This window comes from Passer domesticus, chromosome Z, assembly GCF_036417665.1.
Source record: "Passer domesticus isolate bPasDom1 chromosome Z, bPasDom1.hap1, whole genome shotgun sequence".
In the NCBI taxonomy this organism is placed as follows: Eukaryota; Metazoa; Chordata; class Aves; order Passeriformes; family Passeridae; genus Passer; species Passer domesticus.
The window spans coordinates 65,625,586-65,652,022 of NC_087512.1; the positions used below are offsets into that span (position 1 = coordinate 65,625,586).

Sequence of the window (26,437 nt, forward strand, 5' to 3'; positions counted from 1 at the left end):
GGTCCTGCAGGTACAGCAGGTTATGGGGGCAGATTGTGCCTCTTGGGAGAAGAGCAAAGCGTACTGCAGAGCAAGATGTTTGGGCAGGTAGAATGAAAATTTTTGGAGAGAGAACATTTAGCATTGTGGCACTGGCAGACTTCAAGAAAGAGACATTTATTTAGTAAAAGAAAATGTGAATAAATTATTTTTTGAGGATTGTTGACTTGTAGGAAGCTACCAAATAATGCTGAGTGTAGAGGAGACCCTGAGGTACATTATGATGAAGGGAAGACTTGTTCAAAATCATTTTCATTTTGATCCAGAAGAACCAAATTGCCTTTTTCAAATGTTATAATAGTCTAGGATCTCTACTGAAACCTAACACTAAAAATTGAAAGTGTTTTTTGGGCCTGAAGCATATTCTGCTTAGGAAGTATGCTGGCAAATCCCCCTATAAACTGAATGGCATGTCAGGTCCTGAGAAAGCATTTTTGCTTGTAATTTCTCTGCTTAGTGCCCTCAGGTACCTGTCAAAATCCTTTTGGATATCATAGTATTAGGGTAGAAATGAGAGAACAAGACTGTTTTGGTGTTAAATGTGGTTTTTTGTTTATAATCCTTGTTCATCAGGATCCTCCCTGTGTCTGTAGTGAGTAATTAACTGCAGTCATGCTGTCTCTTTTGTCAATGACATGCATTAATTTCTGAAAAAGTTGCATAGTTTCACCAAAAGCAATGGGGGAAAATCTCATACTCACAGTAATTTGGAATCATGTTTTTCTTCCAAGTAGAAGATGGGGTTAAGATCCAATCACAGCAGGGAAAGAAACATTGCTTTTCTCACTGCTAGAAGGATATTTTGACATTTAAAACCTATTTTCATCTCTGAGGTCTCTCCCTTTCTGTTCTATGTGCATTCTCTGGATGGATTAAAGAAAAAAAAAAAGGGCAAGCTCTTCAAGTGGATTTGATCTGGTCAGTTTTTACTATGAAAATCTATGTTCACAGAGAAATTATTTACAGGAATGCTTGTTTCTGAATCCCAGCCAACTGTGAATGTCAGCAAGGCAAAGTGGCTCAGCCCTGCAAATAACTTTTGACTGTCTACAAAGCCCAAAACACATTAGGTTGTAAACTGCAGCTTTTATTGAGCAAAGGCATCTCCAGTATTCAGTAGTCACTAAAAATAGACATTTAAAGGTAGTAAGTTACAATTTTGTACTTGTGGTTTTTTTTCTGGGCATCTGTTACCAGGTTTATTTGTGGCATGTAACGTAGGCCTAGGTGAATTTCAAATAAGCCTTCTTAGATAAATTAGTGGGTTTGTATCACATCGCTTCCTGAAATTCTAATAACTATTGGCAAACTTCTGATAGTTCTAGGAACAAGACCAAAGTTATTTTCTATTTCATTTTGCCATATTTCACTTTGACAGAGCAGTGTTCTTGCTGTTCCGTTTTACTGGAAGTGATTGCTTTTCTTGAATATTTGGAATAGTCTAGTTGAAATTGCTTTGCATGGAATATACATAATAGAGATCATACTTTCTGTTGGCTGATGATATTTACCTATAAATGCAAAGTAAAATCTTGATAAATGTGGTATTTTCTGTGTATTATCTTGTCTCTTAGGAATTGTAGTTTGGTATGCATAATGGTTTTTCTTTACAAATATTCACCCATGAGAACTCTTGTTCTGAATTGTTTTGATTAGTTTACACCTATATTTTTTATGTGTACAATCAGATTAAATTCTGTCCTATTTGCTTCCTTTATCATGCAAATCAAAATACAGTTTGGCCCAAGCAGGGTTTTTCTCCATCTTCTGCTATGTTTAGTTTCCCAGCAGTTACCATTTCCCCCACTCCACAAAATGCAGCTTTGTTTTGTGCTTTTGAATGTCCAAGCTTTTCACTTTGCTGTGGAGGGCGTTCTATTTTTTCCCTGATAGTAATATTACAGCTACAGTTCTAATATCATGCATATGATTTAATAGTAATAGTTTTATTCTGATCACCTCACTCTGTGTGTCCTTGCTTCTTTCTGTCCTGGCTCTCACTGGAACACTGAGATTTGGGGAAGATGGTGCTCAGAGGAACATCACTTCCTACAGCTGATGTTACACCGAAATGAGGGTGTATAATCTTTACGAATCCAGTCTGTTCCAAGAAAGTCCTCCAAGCAGACAGAATAAATCGGTACCACTGGGGCTGGTATTGTACCTCATGTCTCTGGTGAATGCTCTTAAAATCAAATGGGTATCTGAGATTTCTCTCCACAGGCTGTGCTGGCAAGTTCAACAGAGAATTTTGCCATAAATACTTTTTATTAGAAATCACCATGAAAATAGTGGTGCAACATCTTCATGGATGTGGCATTTGACTCTTTGAGGCACAGAAACCTCTCAGACTGTACTCATATCCTGAACGAGGAGCTTGTCTTGCAGTTTCCTTCAGAAAAAGTGGTAGGATGTAATTTGTGCATTTCTGAAATATGGGGGATTGTTGGAAAATAATTTAGCTTTTTTTCTCATTTTGGGATCACCAGTAGAGATGGGAAAAGTACCCAGGTTTCCCTCCTCTTGGGAACCACATGGGTCAAGTAGAAAACAGTGTAAGTAGTTTGGGGTGTTAATTATGATGAATTTAAGAGTAAGTCTGGTCACAGGAGGAAATTAATTCTGGAGCAGAAATAAACTTCAGAGAGTACACATTTCTGAGTTCTTATGGAGATGTTTGTTGGAGGAGAAACTTCTAGAATTTCAATTACTGAGAAAATAGTTTGAAATGAAGTATTCATTTTCAGCTGAGGACTAGTTAAAAATGGCATGTTACCTGTGTTGTGGCATCTTATTAGAGGCACCCATATTCTCAGTATGTCTCTAATGAAGACAGAAATGTGTGGTTTGTAAGCCAGAACATCTTTCAGAGTCATGGTCTATTATGTCACCAGCTGTATAAAATGCAGGCATTTGGGATAAGTACAAACTAATTTCAGCCCTGTGGTCATGATCAGAATTGGATAATAATGCTTAAATAAATAAAATTATTTTAAGAAAATACCTGTTATGAAAATGTGAATGGTTAAGGTCAAACATGAATAAAACCACTTTTTTTTTTCACTATCTATACTGATGATCACACATGATAACACTTAAAGATGACTACGTTATATGTTAGTATGATACTATATGTTAGTATGATCACGTATTTTTTAAGATAGTACACATCTTGTGTGATTTACAAATTCTTATGCTTAGACATGTTGGTTGCACCTTCAGATTGTTGAAATTTGTATTTTAAAGAAATTTCATCAGCAAAAAAGCCTAGTGTCTAGAGAGAAATAAGATTACCAGAAAGTTTCAAGATGACTAGTGGATTTTTTTTGGCACTCAACCAGGTGGACAGCTTAAGCAAATATAATAATTTTACTAATTGCTTTGAAGAGTCTTATGTTATCTTCATATTACCTTTAAAATGCATCAATATAACAGTTAGCTGTGCATTGAACAGGTTTTATTGAAATGAAGTAGGGGATAAAGAAAATATACCTCCTAATAGTTACTGTGAAATGTTACAATTAATCCCTGTAGGTTAGATGAAGCTATAGAATGTAAGTTTAAATCATTGAAGTTTTAAGGAGTGTAAGCATTTCCTAACTAAACCCTGGGTTATGAGAGCCCTTTTTTCAATCCTTTGTAGCTATTTGTATTTAGATATCCTATAAATAAATCATTAAATACATTATTTAGAAAGTTCTGGCCCACTATGTGATTTCTGCCATGGGTACCATATGGGATAGCTTTATGAGTTTGAAATACACCCTGAAGTAGTTAATGATGTAAGACATTAAAATCTCATCTTAGTTTTTATGTTCAACCTAGGCTTTCTTGCTGAAACCTTCTTAAAATTAATGAATAACCCTCCCATGCATTAGGATTTGGGTATCACTGTTTTATGTATTTTCTGTAATAATTAATGCTGTGACATCTGACAGCAGGGTAATTACATTATTACTGTTAATTAACCTTGGATTTTAGAAAAGAAACAGGAAAAAAAAAACCCACCAAGACTTGGAAATACAATTTTAAAGTATTTTTATAAGTGCATTTGTTTTAAGTGTGAAATATGTCTATAAATTCCATATTCTATAGGAATGTTACTTAGACATAGCAATATCTCTTTTTATTTCCATTATTTAAATTCAAGCAGGGCATATGATTTATCAAAGAGGAAAACACACTATTTAACTAATTTTCTTCCACAAATCTATTTTTGCTTTGAGGTTGAACTGAACCATGGGAAAATCTGTAAATTTATTGTATTCTAATGCTTGTGCTTTAGAAAACCATACTATTTTCAGCAACTTTAGTACATGTTACATGATTAAATAAAGCATGTTTCTCAGTGAAAATCAGCTGAACCCACACTGGGTCAGCATCAGCTGAGGAATTAATCAGAAATGCAGAAAGAAGCTAGATGAGAGTCTGAATGAGTTTTCCAAAGATTTGTGAGAATTCATAACAAAGAGGAAACTATGACAGAAAATAGAGGTGAATTTTTGGCTGTGTAACCATTGAATGTTTGAATTTTGTAAGTCATTAGTGATGTAAATTTGTGGGAAGAAGATAAATTCATGTAGAGAGTGTGCTCTCCTCACTGGAACTTTGACAGAACAGCCAACAGGCACTGAACAGTGCAAGAGCAAAGGGCTGGGCAGCTATGCAGAAAGCACAATCAGTATAGATGACAAATTGAAGAGGGGACTGCTAGCAACTTAGATGTCCCACAAAATAAAAAGAAAACTTTCCATTTGTTGAGAGAAATTACCTAAATTTATATAAGTTTGCATAACTGGAACAATCCATTCTGAGGTTATCACCTCCTTCGTGTTGACAAGTTCATATGTATTACATGTCAGTGAAGAGAAAAATACCTAAGTTTAGATTAAGAGTTAAAATGTTGAGACCATAAATGCCTATGGAAGTATTAAAAGTCTAGAGAGATTAGATGGATAGGCCCCTTGGTACATGAATGTTTTACAACAGTGTCACTCTTTAGGAAAAGGTCAGAAATATTGGATTGTCTTCTAGTCTTCCAAAGTACTCGTTTAAGAGTAGCAGTAAGGATCAACATGTTGAGGTTTCAAAACTATGAATATACATTTCCATGGAGAGGACATCTGCATTGTTTTCAAGAAGCAAATTCCACCTTCGTTAAGTAATGCCTTGATAGAAGTACTCCAGAAAATACCAGAGGAAATAAAATGACAATACTAATTTTCAGTTCTGTGAATTCTTCAGAATGTGATTTTACCAAGTAAAAGTGTGTACCACACTGAATTGCTGCACCTTGGCTGTGAGCTGCCTGCTCACAGAGGAGTGGAGACTTTCCAGGCAGGTGGGATACAGAAGAATGTTGGGGCAGGAACAGCAACGTCTTGTGTCTGCACCCCATGGTGGCGGTGAAGACACACTCTGGGCAGCCTGCAAAGAGGCAGCACAAGTCATCCCTATCCCTGCCATGGGGCTATGTCTGCAGCTCTTGTAGATTGTTTCTTCCTGGTGCAGATCTCTCTCTCACCTGTGTCCAGGCTGCTCTGTCAGCCCAGCTGCACAGCTTGTGTAGGTGGGGAGGTGTCCACCTGCTCTGAGGCATCACCACAATGAAGACAGTAGAACAGCCCAAAGATCGGTGCAGTGTTCCTTTCATGCTTCTGTATTAAAGGCTTGTTTGAAAGGTGGAGATCGATCTGCACTAGATCACATGGAGCATAAAGGATTCGGCATGAAACAGTTAATGCAAATTTTATTTCCATATCTTCCATCAAAACTCATCAATTTATCACTAGTAAGGTATGACAGAAGGAATTAAATAAAAAATGTATTGTAAAAGCATTAAATCAAACAATAATTACTTCAGCTGATGTTTTAAAATTAGTTTCTTAGGTACTCATGAATTTTTTGTAAGTACTGAAAGATACTCAGTATATTTATGAATAAGTGCAATTTCTGGGTATAAGACCTTTTAAATTCACTAAGAATATGTCACCTTGCGGTATTTTTAAACTCAGATTTTGTAATTGCTGGAAAATTATACAAGAAATTAAAATTCTATTAATCACCATTATTGTGCAGATTTCTGTTGGAATCAGCAATAGGAATTACATTTTTATGAATACAGAAAACATAAATAACCTCCTTGGATTTTCCTTCTAATTCCATCTCAGTTAACAGGCCATTATTTAAAAATCCTATTAAACAAAGGGAGTTTATGTGTTTAATCCTGTGATTTTCTGAGAGAGAAATTTCTGGTACTGTCTTAAACCAGATCAAGAGCATATTGATCCTTCTGCAAAAGCCTTTATGTTACTTTTTCCTGATTGCTTATTTTTAAAAGGGAAAAAAGTTATCTGAGATACCATCATCCAACATAGTTTTTGTAGTGCCACTATTAGACAGCAGCAATAAAGATAAAATTATTAGCAATTGTTTCTATACATAGATTTATAAAAGAATTACTATCTCAACAGCAGAAAACTTGTTTTTCAATTAAAGCTTCTAAAGCACAGTATGCATTTTAGCTACTTCTGATGCATTGTTATCAGTGAGTACAGTGTTCAGCTAACTCTTAAACAGTTTGCAGTTTTTGAATTTTCTTATTAAAAGAAGCTATTTTTGGGGTAAAGGAAGGAGAATAATACATGGAAGAAATTATTCACCTGTAATCTCTACTGTAGAAAATCCTTGCATACCATGTAATTCCCGTTTTTAACTAGTGTATAATTTGACTTCAGCTCACAGGCAAAATAGAAGGTTCACTGTTTTGGTTGCTATCTGTAGCTCTACGGTGACATTTCTCTTGAAATTAGTAACACGAGAAATATAGTTAACACAGTACTGGTCTTAGAGTCCAAGTCATCAAAAAGAAAAAGAGAAGTGGCAGTTTTAGTTTTCCAATATTTTCACCATCTGAGGTGGCATTGTTTCAAGTAATGCAAGCTAGCAGGGCCGAAGGGCTTGTTTGTATCCATCCTTTTAATTATAACTCTAAGGAAAGACAGTGGATTTTGACTTGTAGTGAAAGTAAACATAAAGTGTGTATTTATGTGGCCAAAATGAAAAACCGAAATCTGTCATTCCTTTCAGCATTTAGATATTCTATCTGACACAAATCCAATTGTTTTTCATTCACTCATAAATAAAGCATGGGACAGATGTGCTAGGTTTACAAATTGCTGGAGAAGGAGATGGTGTTTATAGACTGCCTTTCTTTTGCCCTCTATTGCTAGAGATAAGAGAAATCCAAATTGACTTGCTTCCTCTGCCTGAGGCATTTTAAACTCACAGCTTCCCTGTGTCTAAAGCATGCTCCGTGTTTCTGTATGTAGCAGTATGGCTTCAGCTGCTCTGAGATTTTGGTAGAGGAAGGTGCTGCAAAAAAAGAGAGAGTACTGAGATGATCACTGGATTTTGGAAAAGCATTGCAAGTATCATGCTGAAAGGATAGAGTATCCATTTTTTCATCTGCTGTATCCTATGCCTGAGGGACGGGGTGAGTTTCTCTTTTGCAGCCCCCACAAATACACCCTCTTCAGTGTGTCCAGCAGTTATGTATGCACTTCCAAGGGCACTCGTTTGAGGCATCACCCCTAAAGCCTCCCCATTAGCCACCATTTCCCATCAGATCTCCTTCAGACCCTGAGCTGCTGCTTCTGCAAATGCGATCACCAGCCAGGTCATGCTTTGTGCCAGCTGTTCTTCTTTCTCAACAGCCATGAACAACAAGTGAAAACCTCAGCAAATTCTGTCTTCCTTCTCAGGTCCTACACCAGAACCTGACTTCTCACAATCTACAGAGGAGGTGAAGTGTTCTAACTCTTTAATTTCTCTCCCACCAATCCTTTGAGTAAAGCCATATTCTCTTGTGGATGAGTGGACTTACCTGACACCCATTGCAGCAACAAAGGCAGCTGAGCCAACCATTCTCTCCTGGAGTAAATTTAGACATTCCTTAAAATAGCCTAAAATTTGGTTCTCAAAGTTAAATAATTTCGGTTATTCTGGGACTTTTAATAGAAAATTTCAGAAGGACGTAGCTAGCAATTTACTTTTCAGCACACACTCTATGTTGGTGGGAGGAGTGGTAAGACTTCACTCAAAATGGAGTCTGGTGGTGGTGTGGAAAAAGGCTTTTCAGAAACAAGCTGTCAGCTTGTCATTTGTACATTATATATTTTGCAGTTTTGATACAGTATGTGAAAATTTTGTTACATCATCACTGAGCTTTCAGCTGATTGCTGACTTACAGTTGAGGTTAGTGCAGTGATTTATATGCTCACATGTTAATAATTTCCTATATTTTTACCTGTTCTTCTGTTTCTTTGTTTTATTATTGGAAAATTACTATGGCACAGGTAAAACAGTTTACAGAAGTAAATTTAAGATCATTTTCAGTGATCCTTATAAATTGATGCCTTTTTTGTTATCTAGGGAATATATTTTGAAAGTTCAGTATTTCTTTGCAAGCAGTAAGTATGTTGTTCCAGTTACTGATACAGATGATTCAGGTTATTATCCAGGACATGTTTTTGGCTACAAAATACAAGAATTGGACATAAAAGTAGCTATTACAGTTTTCATCACTAAAAAATTATTATATTGCTCTTACTTAGATGCTCTTTGAGGCATTAAGAGTTAAGAGGCTCTTAGATAATTTTAAAGGGAAGTGATAGTGAGGTATAATATATTTTTCAATATTAATTGTGAAGAAAGTTTCATCAGCCAAAGCTACACCTTCTCTCCTTGAGTTTGCAGAAGAAACATGAAGCCATTTTATTTTTCATTACTATTTTAACCAGGTAGGAAATTCCAATAAATACTTCCCCTCTCCATTGTGCTGTCCAAAACGCAATTATTTGCACACTTCCATGCATACATACGCGCACACGTGGACACACAAAAACTAACAAAAAACCCAAAAAACCAAAACCCACCATGAAAACAAAACAGAGTGTATTATGACTGCAACAGAAGGAATTATCCAAATTATAGATTCAGCATTCTTTCCTTCCCCTTTTGCTACTGTCACATGGTCTGTAACACATATAACAATGTTATATCACACCTACGTAATCAAGTTCTGGAAGCTCATTTCTAGGATTGTTCAAAATAAATTAAAAGGCATGATTCTGAGTGCCTAAGAAGACTGTAAATACTGACATTTCTGATAAACTGCTATTTCCTCCTTTTTAATGTCAATTTCATATGTTTTGTTGTGTTTGAGTGGTGGGTAAGAAAGCTAATAAGTAGATTTTAAGAGAGGATGCAGAGGACCATCTCTTCTTGCAAGAGCTGTTGAAACAAAAGTTGACCCCTGAAATGGAAAGTTTGCATTGAATCATTGTATATTTGCAAAAGTTATAAATTCCTGTATTTATTTTTATAATTCTGTAAGCATGTACATTCCAGAGTAATCAAAAATTAGAGCTCATTCCAAGGTTAATGTTCCTGAAAAATACATAGTGTTTTCCACAAGGAGACTTCCAAATGTCTTCAATGTCAATGTCATGCCAGGTTGATCTCTTTCATGCATATTTGCTGCTGCATATGAAGATACCAAATAAGACCCTGATATTATTTTCACCTTCCAATATAAAAATATATTCAGTCTCTGTTGTGGTTTATATTTAATTTCTTCTTTATTCCATGATTTCCTTGGGAGCTCAAAAAAATAACTGGTTAAGTTTTGGTAAAGGAATGCATAGAAGCTTTAGCATTTTTATTTCACAGTGCAGAAAGGCTCAAGAAGTTGATGGAACCCTTACTATTCTGCCTGCTGGAAAAGGGCTGATTGGGTGGGTGGGAAGTCTTCCAACAGGCTGTTGAAGTATGTAGTAAACTCTATTCACTGGCCTCAGGACCTCTACTGGATTTAGAGACTTCTGCCCAAGATTCAGTTGTGAGCTACTCAGTAATGTCAGTAGCTCAAACTTCCTAGGAACAAAGACAGAACATCCCAGTGTCCAGCAAACTCACAGAAACTCATTTTAAAGAAAATAATTGAATTTGAGTATTTTGACTAACCAGAATAATAATGAATAGTAATAATAATGAATCATTGTGTGCCTTTAGTCACATTGGCATGTTTAGGGAGAACAGGATAATGTAATTTCAGTAATCTCCATATATCCACTGTCAGTGAAATTAATGCTTTTTTCTTGTGTGGCAAAATATTTGTCCCAAATGATAAAGGAAAAAATAAATCCTGTAAAGCACATGGTAATGAACAGCAAGTGGTTAGCTAGAATCACAAATTCTTTCATCCTTCAACAGGCAAACTGCAGAAAAAATGCATCAAGGAATTTAGGGATTTTTTTCTAATGTCTTTTAAGTCCTTTTGGCTTGCAAAGTAGGCCTAATCCTATAAGGCTGATGGATTACTTGGGTAATTTGAAATAGATGAAAGATCCATAAATGTGAAAAAAAAAGGCAGAAATATTGATAGTTACATTGTGTCCTACATGTCTCTTTACACCCATATAGTTAATTTTTTTTGAAAAAGAAGGAGGTGGAGGGCTGCCAGCTCACTTATCATCTATCCTTCCTAGCTTCAGGCTGAATAAGAAAAGGTTACACCTGTCAGCGGGAAGATGTACTCTGGGGAGAGTGATTTTCAAACCATTTACAGGTCACTTTAAGACATATAATTATACAAAAACATCTAAACTCAAAAAATTGAAACATAATTTTTTTAAAATAATAGCAGATGCAAGTCTTTTAAAGCATTTAACTATTCTGTATGAACTTTCAGTTGTAATGATTTTAATGTCCCTTTCCTTGACTGATAAAGTGTTTTTTCCTTTGTCAAATAGATTATGCTGTATACCAAAGTAATTTTTTTTTATTCATTGAGTGTAGGTTCACAGGGATTTTTATTATTATCCTGTTTTCTGTTACATAATCAGTTCCAGGAACTGACTGTTTTAAAAGTATGCCACAGGATATCTGAATTTTTACAGAAAAAGTACTGACTTATATGGGGTACAGGGTGCTGGTATATTTTCTTACATATCAGACCTTCCATCTTTTTACTTTCTGCCAAGAACTGGACGGCAGAGATGGCAAGGTTCTCAGATTAATTAAAGAGGTATTAGGTGTAGCACTGATAAGGTAATTCCCAGCACTAGATACTGGATGTAACATACTTTGGCAGTAATTGCAAATGCAAACCTCCTTCATCCTTGATATCTTTTGTTTCCATATTTACTTACTCTGATATTGCCCATCTTAAGCTACGTGGATAAAACTTTGTAACCAACTTCCCAAGTGTTTTAGTAGCTATATTTCACTAATCATTAGAAATAAAGTGTTGCATCTCTTTCTTTTACTAATCTTTGTTCTACTTCTAGTTGACACAGATATGCATTGAAACTAATTAAGGAAATTTGCTTTGACTCAGCATGAAAAGGCAGGCAAAAATAAGGGCATATGAAAATAGTATCCAATATTCCTTAGCTCTTATATTAAAAGAAATGCAGTAAGAATAAATAGGTGGGTTCCCTGGACCATAGGAGATTCCCTTGGAGCATCTCAGATACACAGACTTAATTTGGGAAAACATCAGTAGGCCTCAGGTTTAGGTAGGCATTCATCTGCATTCTTCTATACTCAGGGAAGGATGCTGAAGAAACAAGTTGTTGTTTACCACTAGCAGTGTAGGGTTTATTTGTTTCGCAAGTGTAGCCAAACCTCAACAAGCATCAAAACTCTTTTTTAGTGTTTTGGCTTGTAGATAGAATATTTCAGATTATTCACTTCTGAAAATAAACAGAAATCTGTAGAGCCAGAAAAGGACAGAATGAAATAAAATGCTAGCTTGTAATGTGTTGATTAAAATTATTGCTTGGATCTCAAAAAAAATCTGCAACTAAACCAGAAGTGCAGCCAAATTTTCTTTTACAGAGTGAAGTGACACATATGCACGACTGGCTTTATACGTTGAACATTGTCTTCTGAGCACATGGTACAAATTATTTCATAAGGCCTCATGAAGCAATGCTCAAGTACTTTTCTGTTTAAATGAACTTATAGCTAATTGATATCTCCTGTTGAAGAAGCACCCCAGACATTAAAGTATTTGTCAGTTCACAGTATTTTCCATAGTATCATTAGGATGTATGTCCTAGGGATGGAACTAAGCGGAAGTGTGAGTTCTTCTGTATAAAGAGACCCCCCCAATGTAATTCTCACATGGGTTGCTGCTGTTGGCACAACTGTAGTGGCCACATGAGCTTGTGGATGTGACCTTGCAAACTATAGTCTAACTGGCTGCAGTCTTCTGGGTTTTGTTCAAGATTTGTCTGGCATCTAGCCCAAAGGAGTAGAAGAAAGAGAGAATTAATATGTCTCTATGTACATTATATATATACACATACATAAGGCACATAAATAATGCATAAATATACATATAAATGTTTATATTTACATACCAACATACATATTCTATTGCAACAATTGATAAACAAGCATTTATGTGTATTCAGACTTGCTTTTTAAGCAAATCTACATCAGAATCAGAAATAAATATTGGAACAAGCTGTAGCTTCTTAATTTGAAATGAAATGCATAACTCAAATTTTATACTCTAGTACAAAGAAAAAGCTGGTTACATCTTCTTGATAATTTCTTGCTTTTTAATGTATGTTAGTTAAGTACAAGACGATTTTTTGAGAAAATCATTTTCTGGGACCTGGTAAACATGTATCTGAGAGACAAAATTAATTAAAAACCACCCTCCCAGAAATATTTGTGAGTACTTTTCTCAAGAAAGATGTATCATAACATATCCAAAAAGTCATGAGAAAATAAATAAACTTCCCAGGACTGTGTTCACACTTAGGATAACCAATTCTATCTTAAAATATACATTATGATACCACCAAAATAATTTTCTAACCCTTAGGAACCAAAAAAGCAAATGAAAAGAAAGTCATGTAAAGAAAAATTACCTGATGAAAATGTTTCTAAAATTTGAAATGGTAAACAGAAACGTACTGTCACTGCCAACAGCGTGTCTGAGGAAGGAATTCTAAAAATGCTAATTAGATAGACTTTCTGTGCATCCTGTACATACTACTCTACTTACAATTTATGTGTAGTACTTTAAAAGGTGACATGCTTCTGACCAGTGAACAAGACTGCCAGGTTTTCCCAGGATACATCATTAGGTCTTCTTCATGCCATTCTTTTCCATATTAGCATTTTTTTAGTTGGAGTTTTGTAATTTTTTTACATTCATCATAGCAATCTGTATTGTAAGTTACTGACTTCTGTGATGTCAAGATACCTGGTACCTGTCACCTTGTAACTTTGGCTGCTTAGATATCATCTATATTGGAAACTAGCGGAATCAACAAAAAATACCCCAAACCTAAACCAAAACAAAAAACACACACAAAAAAAAAAACCAAACAAAAAACAAAGCAAAGGCTTGATTGCATGTTGTAGGCATGACAAAGAACTTTATAATCTCATTAAGGAAGTGTTGCTAGGAGAGGCTAGTGAGATCACAAGAATACCATTGTAGAAGATAATACATGCTGTCAATGCATAAATTAATTGTAGTGTGTAAAGAAGAAAAGGGAAATGTGTACAATTCATTTGTAATGTGTAAATATTTTCATTTTTCATTCCATTTTCAATCTCTTCCTAAGCTTGGAAAGATAAACTTCCAGTGAGCAACTGGGATTTCTTATTTGCCCATTGACAAATAAATTATTTATGGATTGAAACACTAGGATGGGCAATCACACATAAATATATTTTCTGAAGCTGCTTATGAAAAAAAGTAGGAATAATTACAAAAATGTTTGGTACTGGATTTGTTAGTATCCTGTGTTGTTTAGATTTAGGTGTTTTAGTTTGTACAGAAAAAGATGTCTCAACAGGTATCATGATGAGGCTTTCTTGGACAATGGAAACTAGCAAAAATCCCCAGAATTTTAAAGAAGCATTCCCTTTGCTTTTAGTAAGTATTCAATTGAGGGAATTAGCACAGTAATTAATCTTCCCTGAAAGAGTAAAAAGCTTAAGATAAAAGAAGAAATAAAACAGTCTGTGTCTGAATCTAAATATTTCCATATCTTTCAGGAATAAGTACGTAATTTATATAACAGACAGGTGTGTTGGTTTTGCATTGGAGCCACCCATGAAAGCGATTTTTTTTCTCAGAAGAGCTGCTGAGAGCTTCCTCTGTGCCTAGCAAAACCAATTGCTGGCTAGCTTTGAGAACAGACATGTTAATAGCCAATTAAAAACTAGATCCACCTCTGTGAGATTTGCATTTGAAAATGAACAAAGCCCGGGAATGCTCTCTTTCCTTCGGGGCTGGGAACAGGTAGCGCGGCCGGCCTGGCCTCCCGGGCCGGGTGGGCTCTGCCTGGGGGCCGGGCGCTTTCCGGGGAGCCCCGGGCCGTGTCCCGGCCGGGCCGGGCCCAGCGGTGCCAGGCACGGAGAGGGGAGGCCATGGGGCCCCGGCCCAGGCAGGGCCATGGCTGATAGCATCTTGTCGCCGGGTCCCCTTCCCCAGCGCGGCTGAGGGCAGAGGCGGCCCTGCAGCCCGTGCAGAGTGGCCCTGCGGCTGGAATTGAACCAGCAAAAACCAAAGATGAGCCATGGTCGTCGGCCATGGTCTGTGACCGATCCTGACACAGCTCCCGGTGCAGCCTGAAATACACCACTGTAAGTGCCCCGGCCACAACCCGACAAGGATCATAATGACCCGCAGGCCTGGGCAAGATTGAGCTCTTTCACTGCACAGATGAAACTTGGAAAGCATTGATTCTTTCTCCTGTGAAAGAAAAGAAAGAGAGTGAAGACATGTCAAAGGCAACATGAGACACTGAGGTCAGTGAAGAAGTCAAATTCCAGATAGGAAGGAGAATGAGGAAGTGCCTTTAGTTGTGGACTGAAATCCTCTTGTAAAGCTATGGAGAAGAATATAATTGATATATCAGACTCTTTTTTCCCTGTAACTCATTGAAAAGTATTGCAGCAAAGGCATCTATGCTAAAGCAAGCATATGTTGAAGTAGCTGTGATCCCATGAGAAGTTTGAACCGAGAGAAGAGTGATGAAGACCCTTTGCCCCCAGGGAAAGAAGAAGAAGACTTCTGTTCCCAGAGATGAAGATGATCACAGAGATAGATAAAGAGAACCTTTGCTCTTGAACAGCTCATCCTTAAAAGTACCGCATGACTTGACATGGCCCATAAATGCAGCTGTGGGAAGGTTGTGAAAAGATGGGAGGGATCACAATTGTAGATTCCTGGGCAGCTACTATTAGTGGAAATTAAAAGCCATGAGAGACCTGTTTTCTTGTGGAGAAGTCTCCATGAAATCACAAGAGGGACTCCTCCTCCCTTAGTGAATTGAAGAAAGAGTATTCTACAGGTCATAAACTGACAGAGTTGTTTCTGTTCATTGGTAGTGGGAAAGAAAAGATTGTAGGGGGAGAAGTGTTCTGAAGGTTTTATTCTGATTCTTATCATTCTTTTAATAAGAATGTTAATAAACTTTTCTTTATACCCTTTTAAAGTTTTGAGCCTGCTTTACCTTCCTCCTAATCCTATATCACAGCAGGAAATTATATTCTAGTGGGTGCACTGGCATTTAGCCAGTGCTAGACCCACCACATTAATTGGTGCATTGACCAGGAAATCTCAAATTGGCCAACCAATACCACTACAACAACTTAACAGATGCCATTAGTATTTAAACAATATCTAGAAGATATCTGCACTTTGTTTAGGAAGATTTATCGCTATATGATTTTTTGTAATGTTTTTTTCAAAAAGTAAGAACTTTTGTTGTACTCCTGAATATGTGAGTACAACTAATAGCTGGGCATGTGCTCTGACTCGCAGTGTACTTAAGACATAATAACATATGTCCAAATTATACTGTCTGGGCTAAAGTAGCCCAAATAATGAAGCTTTTTTTTTGGCTTTCAGGTGCTTTTACCAGATTTACAATGATGCAGAAATTATATGGCTTAGTATAAATCCAGTACATTTCCTAGCTGTTTTCTCCTTTTTTCTTGATAAAAGGCACGAGGCCCAGGATAGAAACCTTCACTAGAAGTATTCTTTTCTGTGATCATTGGCATCCTCACTGCACATATCACTTCAAAGTTGATGGTGTCTTCTCTATAATTTTCTTGGTGTCTTCCAATCGTGCCACTGGATTTATTGGTCTTTATTTCAAGACCAGTAAATGTAGTGGTTTCTCTGTATCTGAGAAAGGGGTAGCCATTTCATGGGTGTAAGGCTTCCCTTAGTAGCCTCGTCTGTTAACATTTTCCATCCACAGGGTTGTGCATAGCAATTTATCCAGAGACAATATGGTCATGGCCATGATGAGGAGGATGTCCTTGTAGATGGGACTAGACTCACTCTCACTTTTTAAAAAATACTTTGACAAACAGAACAAAGCAGAAGGATGTAGGTGGTTTCCAGGTAATACACACAGCAAAGTGAAATTTATTTTTTAATGCAGAAGAGAGGTTATCTAGTTTTGAATAATGGGGAGAAGAGCAACATTGGTTACTTTGATTCTCTAGCTTTTGGGACCAAATAATGATGCTGTATAAGGAAGCGAATGACATAGTGATGCTGCCCAAGTACTGAAAAGGAGAAGGGACATGAGTGAACAAAATGGTTTCCTGTAAATTGTCTGAGCCCTAGCTCCCTAATAATGATTTTAATAGGGTCAGGGTTTTATTACAATGAGGTTAGTGACAAGGTATGCTGTAACAAAAAGATTTTGTAATGATGAATTATATTGGAATGTACAGGCTTGTTATCAAAAACAGCACAGACTATAGGATTAAAAACTAGACAGTTCAGGATAGGAGTCTGTAGTTAGTAGGCAGGGTGTTTTTTCAGTGACTTTTTTCTCTTGCTGCTCACTTCTCCATGTGTACAAGAACAGTTTGCATGTACAGATTTTGTGGGAGGTAGGAAGAGGCACAGCTGTTTTTTTAATGCAGGTATTGCTACCCAATGAATGAATTTTCCACTGAGCAAGTTTAACCATAATTTTTAATTTGAACATATTCTTTATTAATGTGGAAAGGTGCAAAATATTTTCATCATTTTTTACTCTTTAGCACAGGTAGTATAAAGAAAAAAAAGGTAGTCTTTTCTTCCTTGGTAGAATGTTGATGAAATGAGGGTGGATGTCACATGGTTGTATGACTTGGAATGAATCAAATTGTGTGGGTTGACAACACAATGACAGAAATGATGGAGAAATTCAAGTATACTTGATAAATCACTTCCAGGTTTTGTAAGCAGTCATCCAAGATTTGGTTGGGATAGAGTTAAATTTCTTCTTAGTAGTGTTTTGGATTTAGAATGAGAATAATGTTGATTAACACACTGGTGTTTCAGTTGTTGCTAGGTAGTGTGTACCCTAAATCAAGTACTTTTCAGCTTCCTCTGCTTTGCCAGTGAGGAAGTGGGTAAGAAGCCATGAGGGAGCAAAACCAGGAGAGGTGGACCAAACTGGCTAAAGGGATATTCCATACCATAAACTCATGTCCAGTGAACTGGGGGGAGTTGGATGGGAGCTGCTCATACAGGTTAGAGGACAGGCTGGACATCAGTCAGCAGGTGGTGAGCCATATTGAATTGTCTATCACTTTTCTTTCTTGGGGCTCTATTTTTTCTTTTTTCTTTTTTCTTTTTTTTTTTTTTTGTACTCTCACTTTTGTGACAGTTGTTTTTCTTATCGTTATTATTACAATATTTTAATTTTATTCAGGTTTATCAATTTTTTTCCCAGCTCTCCTCCCCAGCCCACTCTGTGGTGGGGGGTGATTGAGGAACTGCATGTTACTTAGTTACTGACTGGGATTAAACTAAGGCAGCATGATATTGTCTATGTTTATGAATTGCAATCCAGAGGAAAAGAAAGAATCATATTGCTCTTCATGTCTACAGTGCTCAGCATTGTATTTTACTTTATTCAGAGTCTAAGTTTGAGGAGCAACTGTTTTCTGACAACAAATGCTATTCACATTTTCTTTTTTGTAAGTATTATTATAATTATTTTATATGTATGTTACTTGCACCATATTCATCTTGTTCCTGAGAATTAAGCTGCATTTAAGGATAATACTGTCATTTTTGGTGATTCTAATGAGGTAATAACACACAGGAATCATTAGCCCAAATGTGATTGAAGCCTGAAACTGTGACAGCTGAGCGAGTGTTGTATGTTTTCAGTGATATGAAGACCATCTTCAGTTTAAAAGTAAGCTGCTAACAGATGTTTAGAACACTTTTCTTTTTAATTAACAATGTGAGTCAAACTCTGAATACTTGACTAGGAAAACATCTGCTAAGCCAGTGGTATCACAAATCTACCATGTTTTCTAGGCTGTTGGGTTACACTGGGCCACTGTAGCAATTCTGTGTTAAATAAGTTTCACTAAATAATTAACTTTCATTTAATGCTAGGGGAAAAAAGTATTTACATTGCAGCAAATTCAAATTCCTTCTTTTTTGTCTGACAGTGAACAATCCCATTGATTGTCCCATGACAATCTTTATCAATTTAAATGGTTCGAGTAAGAAATATGAGAAAATGTGAATGAGGGGCTAGGTTCACAAAGCTAATGGCAAAGAAGTGATCTTCCTCCTCATTGAAGAATGCACCTCCAGGTGTAAATCACCAAAAATGTATCAGGAAGTTGTTATTCTTTTCCTCAGGAGGTGTGAATTTAATCCTTTAACCCAATTAGTGTCCTAGCTACCAACAGGTAAGTATTCTAAGATCTCTTTCTGAGATACTGCTGCTTCATGTTCTCTAATAAATGAAGCTAGGAAAACTCAGTAATTCAGTAAACCCCATCATTAGATTGCAGCATTATTAGTGTTTTATAAAAATTAAAACAGTTTCACAAAAATGAATATGAAAGACCCAAATCAGAATTATATATAATATTTTAGTGACTAGAAAACATACTTGTCAGATGGGGAGCTTCTGTTGAGTTCACTTTCTATTTAATTTATGAACAAGTATTAGAGTCCAGATTTCACAGGGAATGTAAATAGTGTGATTTCAAAGACACCATTTGAAGTTAAGCCCATTTACCCCAGCAAAAAAAATAAAAAGGCTTGTATGCATAATAAAGTGCAACTATAAAAGATCATTTCAAAATACCATTATTTTTTGAACTACTTACATGAAAACTGGAATTATAGTTCAAAATTATATTTTGTTTATTAACTTGTCTATTTAACATAACATTTTTTATAACTTTGCCCTTCTTTTCTTTTTAACAGCACCTTCAGGCTTGAAGGAGTATCTATATTTGGAGGCACGTCAATTAATTTGCATATCAGATTCATCATTGTGACTTGTTGCAGGCCGGATCTGAGAAGTAACCAGGAAACCTGACCCTTAGTGGAGAATGGAAGAACCCTTGAAGTCAGAGCACAACTGAGCAGTAGTGTAATCTGCATTGAATCACCTTTTTCAGATCTGACAGCTACAAGCTGAGTCCTGGCAAAAGCCACAGCCTTAAATTACATTTAGTGGGAAAGAAGGATAAGAGAACTCAATGTTTTGCCCCGTTGCAGAAACTGCTGTCTCCAAGCCTGACACCTGAGTTCTGTGCTGAGCAACCAGAGTACCAAACAAGGAGTTTTTTATGGGTACAGCCAGCATCAACAAACATTTCAATATGTAGCCAAAAGGAGAAAGGAAGCACTTAGTAATTTCAGAAAAAAGGATACATTTATTGTAACAGAGGAATGTTACTGTCTGTGGGGAAGAAGACCTCTGTCGTCCCTTGTATATATTCAAAGCCATACAGGAACAGGGCATAAGTGAAGTTAAGTCACTTAAAAGGATACTGTCTCCTGTCCTCCACCCAACTTTGAGGAAGTTCCGCTCTTAGAGATTGCATCTTGATGCACTTCTGTTATTTGCACTGTCACTTCCATTCAGGGTAATGATGTGTGCCACCATTTGCACAGATGGCCCCAGGAGATTTTTTGACCACAACAAGCTATACTTTGCCAGGGCTCCAAATGGAATTAAAAAGTTAGAACTGAAGAAAGACATTTATGCTCTCTTTCACTATGGGGATCTCTTCACAGAAAGGATTATGGTCCTTTCTTAGGATGAAATAAATAAATGCATATACATACATATATACATATGTATATATATGAAAAAGCAGCAACATGATAAGGTGTATTTAAAAAGGGGATATAATCTTTTTTAATAGCATCCATTTTTTTAATCATATTAGCAGCTGAGAAATTTAATCTATTGAATTATACATCAAAAAATGTTCCTGTTGAACATTGACATTTAGTCCCAGTTACTGCTAAAGTCATTTGTAATATGTACTTGACATAAAATTTTTCTAGCCATTTGTCTATACTTCATGGAGAAATCTAACAGACAAGCAACATTTTCAGTTTATTTTTCTAAATAAATGTGTTGTTTTTATTATTTGCAGTCACTCATTTTGGCTGGTTTTCATTATCTCCAAAAGTGATTTAAAGACAGAACCAAAACACAGGGATTGTTTGTTCTTGTTAAGCTGTAATGATTTGCTGAAAGCTTTAATATAAATACTGTAATTTGTAAAATGATGAAGTATATTTATATAGGCAAATATGTATGGAAAACAAAAGGAGGTATTTTAACTCTTAATTTCAGAACATAGTTTATTTTAATATCCACAGGAAGAAATTAAATATATAATGGTATAGGGTTTTTATTATCAGTGAGTTTTAGTAAGTGAAAATTTGGATGTTTAAGAATGAAATGAATGTAGTCAAATAATGGTGGTTTCCCAAATTATACAGAGACCTTTTGCCAGCTGTCTCATTTTATTTGAAAACTGCTTTACTCATTTGGGGGATTGGGTTTTTCTGGGGGGTGTGTGTGCTAAGGTTTTTGTTTGGTGTTTTGTTTGTTTTGGCATACTGACAAGACCACGAATTTGATACTATTTGCTCATAATTTGAAAAACTACAGAATAAAAGATTGTTTCTTAGAACAATCTACAGTTTGCAGTTAAGAACCATCATTGTTATCCAAATAATGCAGTATTTTGTTGTAGAATTATTGAACATTTCAGTGCTAGAGCTGTTTTGAATACTTTTTTCCCTTTTTTTTTCTTAGCCTGTGTGTAATTTGAAGAGAAAAGTAATGCATTTGGTTCCCAGTTCGCTTAAATCATTTGTCTTAAGTCTAGTTATATGTATCTGATTTTTAAAGCTGAATAGCCTTTTCTTTCAGTTCATTGCTTTATGGAAGCGTTTAAGTGCTCACTAACAGAAAAATACCTTTCAACAAGAAAAATTGATTTTAAAAAATCTGTGGGTTAACTTTGTGATGGGCAGATACCTTAAAAACATGTTGCTCTGCTCTAATGTGCTAACAAGTGTTTATGCGTGTATGTTCGTCTGTGTGTGCACGCATGGCACCCTTACCTGCTCATGAATGAAATGCCAGCTCTGCTGAAGTGAGTGCCACAAGTCCTGTTACTGCAAAAGATGCTCATGTTAATGTATTTTTTGGTGAAAGACCTGACCTCTGTCTCTGCTTGTGACTCTGAAGCCATAAATAGCTTTTGAAATTTGTCAGGAAATGGAAAATTTAGTTTATGTTAGGCTCCCTCATTTGGCAAAAAATTGGGATGACATGATTTGACTCTTTTTATGAAAGTTAGTGGTCAATTTCCTTTGGTGCAATGGATAAATGAAACCTTTGTATTTGTTAAAGAATGATGCTGTGTTTTGTTCACACACAATTTAGCTTTTGGCTTAGTGTTCTTACTGTGATGTCATTTCTGTGTCATTAGAATACGTTATTTGGACACATAACTGGCATGGGCTTGGTTTTCCTCCCTTTTTGGATAATCAATATTTTAAAATTGGAGAGCTTCTTCTTTGAGATAAGTATTCAGTTGTTTAAGAAGGGGACAACATTGAAACAATAAGAAAATTTCAGAATGATAATTTGAATACTTCCATCATTGCCTAATAATAACACTTGAAAAAGCTCTTATTTTTGTGAACAAAATGCATTCATCTGTATTTGAAAATTGCCCAATAAAAATCCAGTGGAATAATTTGTAACTATTTGCAAATATTTTTCTGCTATGCTGAGTTCTAGATCAGCTTGTGTGTAAAATTTTTATTGCACAAAACCCACCTAAAACAATGCATAGTTTTCTTCAGAAAAATACATGAGATATGTATGGTCCCAGGGGTGGTTTTTTATAATGTACGCAATGCAAAAATGATGAGCATATGCCAACATGTAGGCCTAATTTAAGTGACAAATATAATTGGAAGATGACACTGAAAACCACAGGTCTCATTAATCACATGCTGTTATTTGCACCTCCGCTTAACTGGGACTTCATGCTGGAAAGTAAATTTCCACGTGCGTGCACACACATACAGTGTCATATATCATGTCTTATTTTACTAGCAGTGTCATGGGGAGAAATTCAGATTGCTTGATTTTCATAGATTTAAATTAAATCCTTAGATAAGTATTCAATATTGGATATAAGTTGGGATGATGTCTGTATATTGTGCAGATACTTCCATGAGAAAGCATTTCAACACACAATTTCAGAAATTGTAGGCAAACAATTATAACTGCAATGCTTTTTCATAGTTTAAAACCAGAGGACACAATTAGATTTTCTTATTGAAAAGCAGAAAAACTGTGGTATTTCCGTTATATTCATCGAAGTAGACTGACAAGACCAGCAGAACATTTTCAACTAAGATGACTTTACAGCAACTGATGGGTCCTTTTGTAGGTTTATGTGTCATGCATATAAGAAATGCCTACAGATATAGTTCTAGAGTAATAGTGCATTATTTCTTTAGCTGACATCTGAAAAGCCACCTGGAGTAGCCAATAGGCTTGAAAGTATGCAGTGTGCAAAAAAAAAATGCTGACAGTTCTAGACTTGTTTACAAGACAAAATTTCAGCACTTGAATTTTTTAAAGGATCACCTGCATTCATGAGAAAAATTGGGATATGTTAAAATAGCTCTTTTATGGAGTGGAAGACAAATATTACAAAAACTTGGTGATCACCAGGGTAATATAAAAGTGTTCCTCTCCTGACAGAGCTGCCCCAGCTGTCACATGTTGTGAATATCCCCAAGGGACAGGGTTTTTTCCCCCTCTGATCAGTGATGTGCTGGGTACACAGCAAGGCAGTGACGTTGTTAATAACAGCTGACCACAAGATAGTGGTAAGCTATTGTCTAAGGAGGGGTGGAGGAGGGACAGCCACTACTCTTCCCTGGAGCTTCCTGCTAGGGAGGAGGCTGTCACTGAGACTGGATCTTAGAAGGAATCTTAGAGGACTGCTGAGGCTAAAACAATGGTTTTCATGGACTGGACTGTTGAAGATGCCATGAGAGAGGAAACAAAAGCCAAGTGGATATTGTTCAAAATACTTCTCTCTCTAGATTCAATATCCTTGCAGATCTGAAAAGATGCCATGACATCTCCCCACAGTTGGGCTGAACTTCAGAAAAGACAATAATAAACAAGGACTCCTATTCAGGAGACTCTGGAAGGAATGCTAAGAAGGTTAAGTCATGGCAGATGGCACAGGGACTATTTAAGGTATTATTGAAGGCAAAGAGAAAATACATTCTGCTTAGCTAGAAAGGCTTGAGAAAGGGTAAAAGGGAAACCACACAGCTAATCAGCAGGGTATCAGAGGCTACTGAGGGCAAGGTGTCCTTCAGATAGCTGAAGACTTTTAAAGAAAATGTAAGACTAAATACAAATTAAAAACAAAACAAAACCAAAACAAAAACCCAAAAACCAAACAACAAACCCAGAGCAACATAAATCAATTCCAAGATAGTTAAGAAATTTCTCAACTAAAATAGCTGAAAGAAACAAGAATTAAGAAATTCTGTTTCTACAACAGAGCAGAGGGAAGTCTGGGAGACCATCTGAAATCCTGAAAGACAATCAAGGAAAACAGAAGCACTTAAAAGAAGTTATAGGAATAAAATTGTCAGAACACTTAATTCTGCTTGTGCTTGTGTGGAAGGACTTTTGTAGGTTCTCACACATTAATTTTTTTTTTTTTTTTTTTTTTGTTGGGGGAGCTCATATGAAGTCATGGTTTGTCAGTTTGAGGTGGTACAAAAGAAAATAAAGGTACATATACCAAAGATTTTTAAAGACACTCAGGGATCAAATAGCCAAATCGTACCTGTGGTGTGAAATTCTTTGTTTCTAGTTATTTTGATAGCTTTTGAGATGTGAGATTGCAACTATGTTGCTAGTTTTAGATTGAAAGTGTATGGTCCATTAAATCAGTATGTGGCAAAAGGGTTCAAACTTTAATAATATATTTCTAAAAAGAGCTAGAACACATTTAACAGTGTCAATATTACCAAACACCACAGGAAATTGCACAGATGGCTAAGAGAAAACACAAAGGAAACTGCAGCTGGCTAAGAGGAAAGCTCCTGCATTCATAAAAAGATGTAAAATATTGGAGAAAATTGTGATTTTTCACAGGCAACAGAGGCCAAGAGCAAAGTTCCACGGGACATGTTCTGTGATCCATGTGTCTCAAAATATGTTTGAACTCGTGAATGTGCTAAAAAAAAGTGTATAATTATGTGGCAAATTTGGTGATCAGACTAAGTTATTAAAGATGTGAAAGGTGTTAAATAGGAGTGGCCCTGAATTACTGACTATATTAATTTTAATGTATTAAAATTAAAAATTACATTCAATGAAGAGAAATATAAACTGATATGAAAACAATTTTATATTTTACATATTTCACTTAGCTTTAATTTACAACTTAAATGTTCCTGTGACAATGTTAGTCTTGAGCTTAGGAGGTCAGAAAAAATGCAAGTATGCAGTTAGCATTTATTAGGAAAGCAGCAGAGAAAATAAGTGAACATTAAATACATCATTGTACCAATCAACAGATATGCAATAGCCTAATATGAGATTTAACTTTTTAAATACTATGCCCGATTCCTTGACTGGAAAACAAACAAACAAACAAAAAATGTGATCAAACTGAAAAAGTTTCAGAGAATGAATGAATGAAAAAGTAGAAAAAAAATGGTACAATTAGATTCTGTCTGTGAAGTGACAGCGGGTAATAATTCTTCTGGTCAACAGATGTGTGAAAGAGAAGTAGAGTGACAAGATCATGAATGGCATCAAGTGTGCAGTAGCAGGGGACATCAAACAAATCCAGCCACTGGGAAACTCAAAAATAACATAAAAGTTTTTGTTTAAGCGAGGTGGAGGGAAGCTGTGGAACTCTTTCACTCAAAAGGCATATGCTGAAAGTTTATGGGAATTAGGGGATGTAAGAAGAAAAGGAAATAGTAATTGAGAGCTGCTAAATGAAGTGATCCTGATTTTGCTTCTAGTGAAGACCCATTGGTGTCAGGGTGAGTATAATGAAGATGAATTTGTACACATGTGGTCTGGATCACTGTCAGCTACTTTTGTGGCTCACTTATTCCGTTTAAATAAACTGAAACCAGAGGGCAGAAAATTCTACTTTTGCAATGTGTACTATGTACTTTACAGAGGCACAAACAAATTAGCAAAATCAGCCAAGAGCTTTCATATGGAAAGCAGACGAAAAAAAATCTTTAAGACAGGTAAGGGATGATGTTCTGGAGGTTATGTCATTATTAAAAATTCCCTTGTTCAGTAATGTGGTACATTGAGGTTTATCTACTGAGATTTAAATAGACGTGTATAGACATGTGTAGTTATTAAGAAGACTAATGGAAAGCAAGAGTTTAATGTTTCAGGAAGTGAAACAATCCCAAATTAAAAAAACACCTGCAATCTTTTGATTAGTCCTGATTATGTATTTCTTTAAAATAAACATATGTGTCGGTTTAATTGTTTAATTATATCCTTGTTAAAGGATATAATTAAATATCCTTTACCAAGAGATATATTTGCATTGCAAGTTGCAAATGGAAACCACCTGGATAGTCAGATTGAGAAGCTGAGATTTTGAAAGTCTGAGCCCCACATTGATCAGATGAACTCCATTTGAATTGTCTATATTTGAATAACTGGGGAGTTTTCACACATTTCCACCAAACTGACAGCAATTAGGCATACGACAAACCCATTATTTATAGTGGAGACTTTGACACTTTATTTTGTTAGGGAGATTAATACCTAAAATGTATTACTAGAAGACCCAGTCAATAGGATTTAAAACTTTAGAAAATTAAATTGCTAGACCATTTAAGATTATAAATGAACCAAAATCTATATGTAGTGTGGAATACAATGAAATTTCTTTGATTTAGCCTATTATTTGTTTCCATTTAAACAGATTTTGCAACAGCAATAAATACATTGTGGAAAAATAA

The 26,437-nt window shown here is 35.9% G+C and overlaps 1 protein-coding gene and 1 long non-coding RNA gene across 5 annotated transcripts in view; one reads left to right on the top strand and one right to left on the bottom strand.

Annotated features, from left to right (window-relative positions):
- The window catches only part of PRR16 (proline rich 16), a 144,558-nt gene extending 124,051 nt beyond the window's left edge, over nucleotides 1-20,507 (top strand). For all 4 annotated transcript variants that reach the window (XR_010352410.1, XR_010352409.1, XR_010352411.1 and 1 more), the window contains one exon: nucleotides 19,331-20,507. The gene's annotated coding sequence lies outside the window, so the exon portion shown is untranslated. The remainder of the gene's footprint in view (nucleotides 1-19,330) is intronic.
- Nucleotides 1,083-14,628, bottom strand: LOC135289667 (uncharacterized). The gene is made up of 3 exons (XR_010352412.1): nucleotides 12,232-14,628; nucleotides 6,702-9,975; nucleotides 1,083-5,737 (listed from the first exon to the last, which is right to left on the bottom strand). It is a non-coding gene; the product is annotated as an uncharacterized LOC135289667 (long non-coding RNA).
- Nucleotides 20,508-26,437: the final 5,930 nt, after the last annotated feature.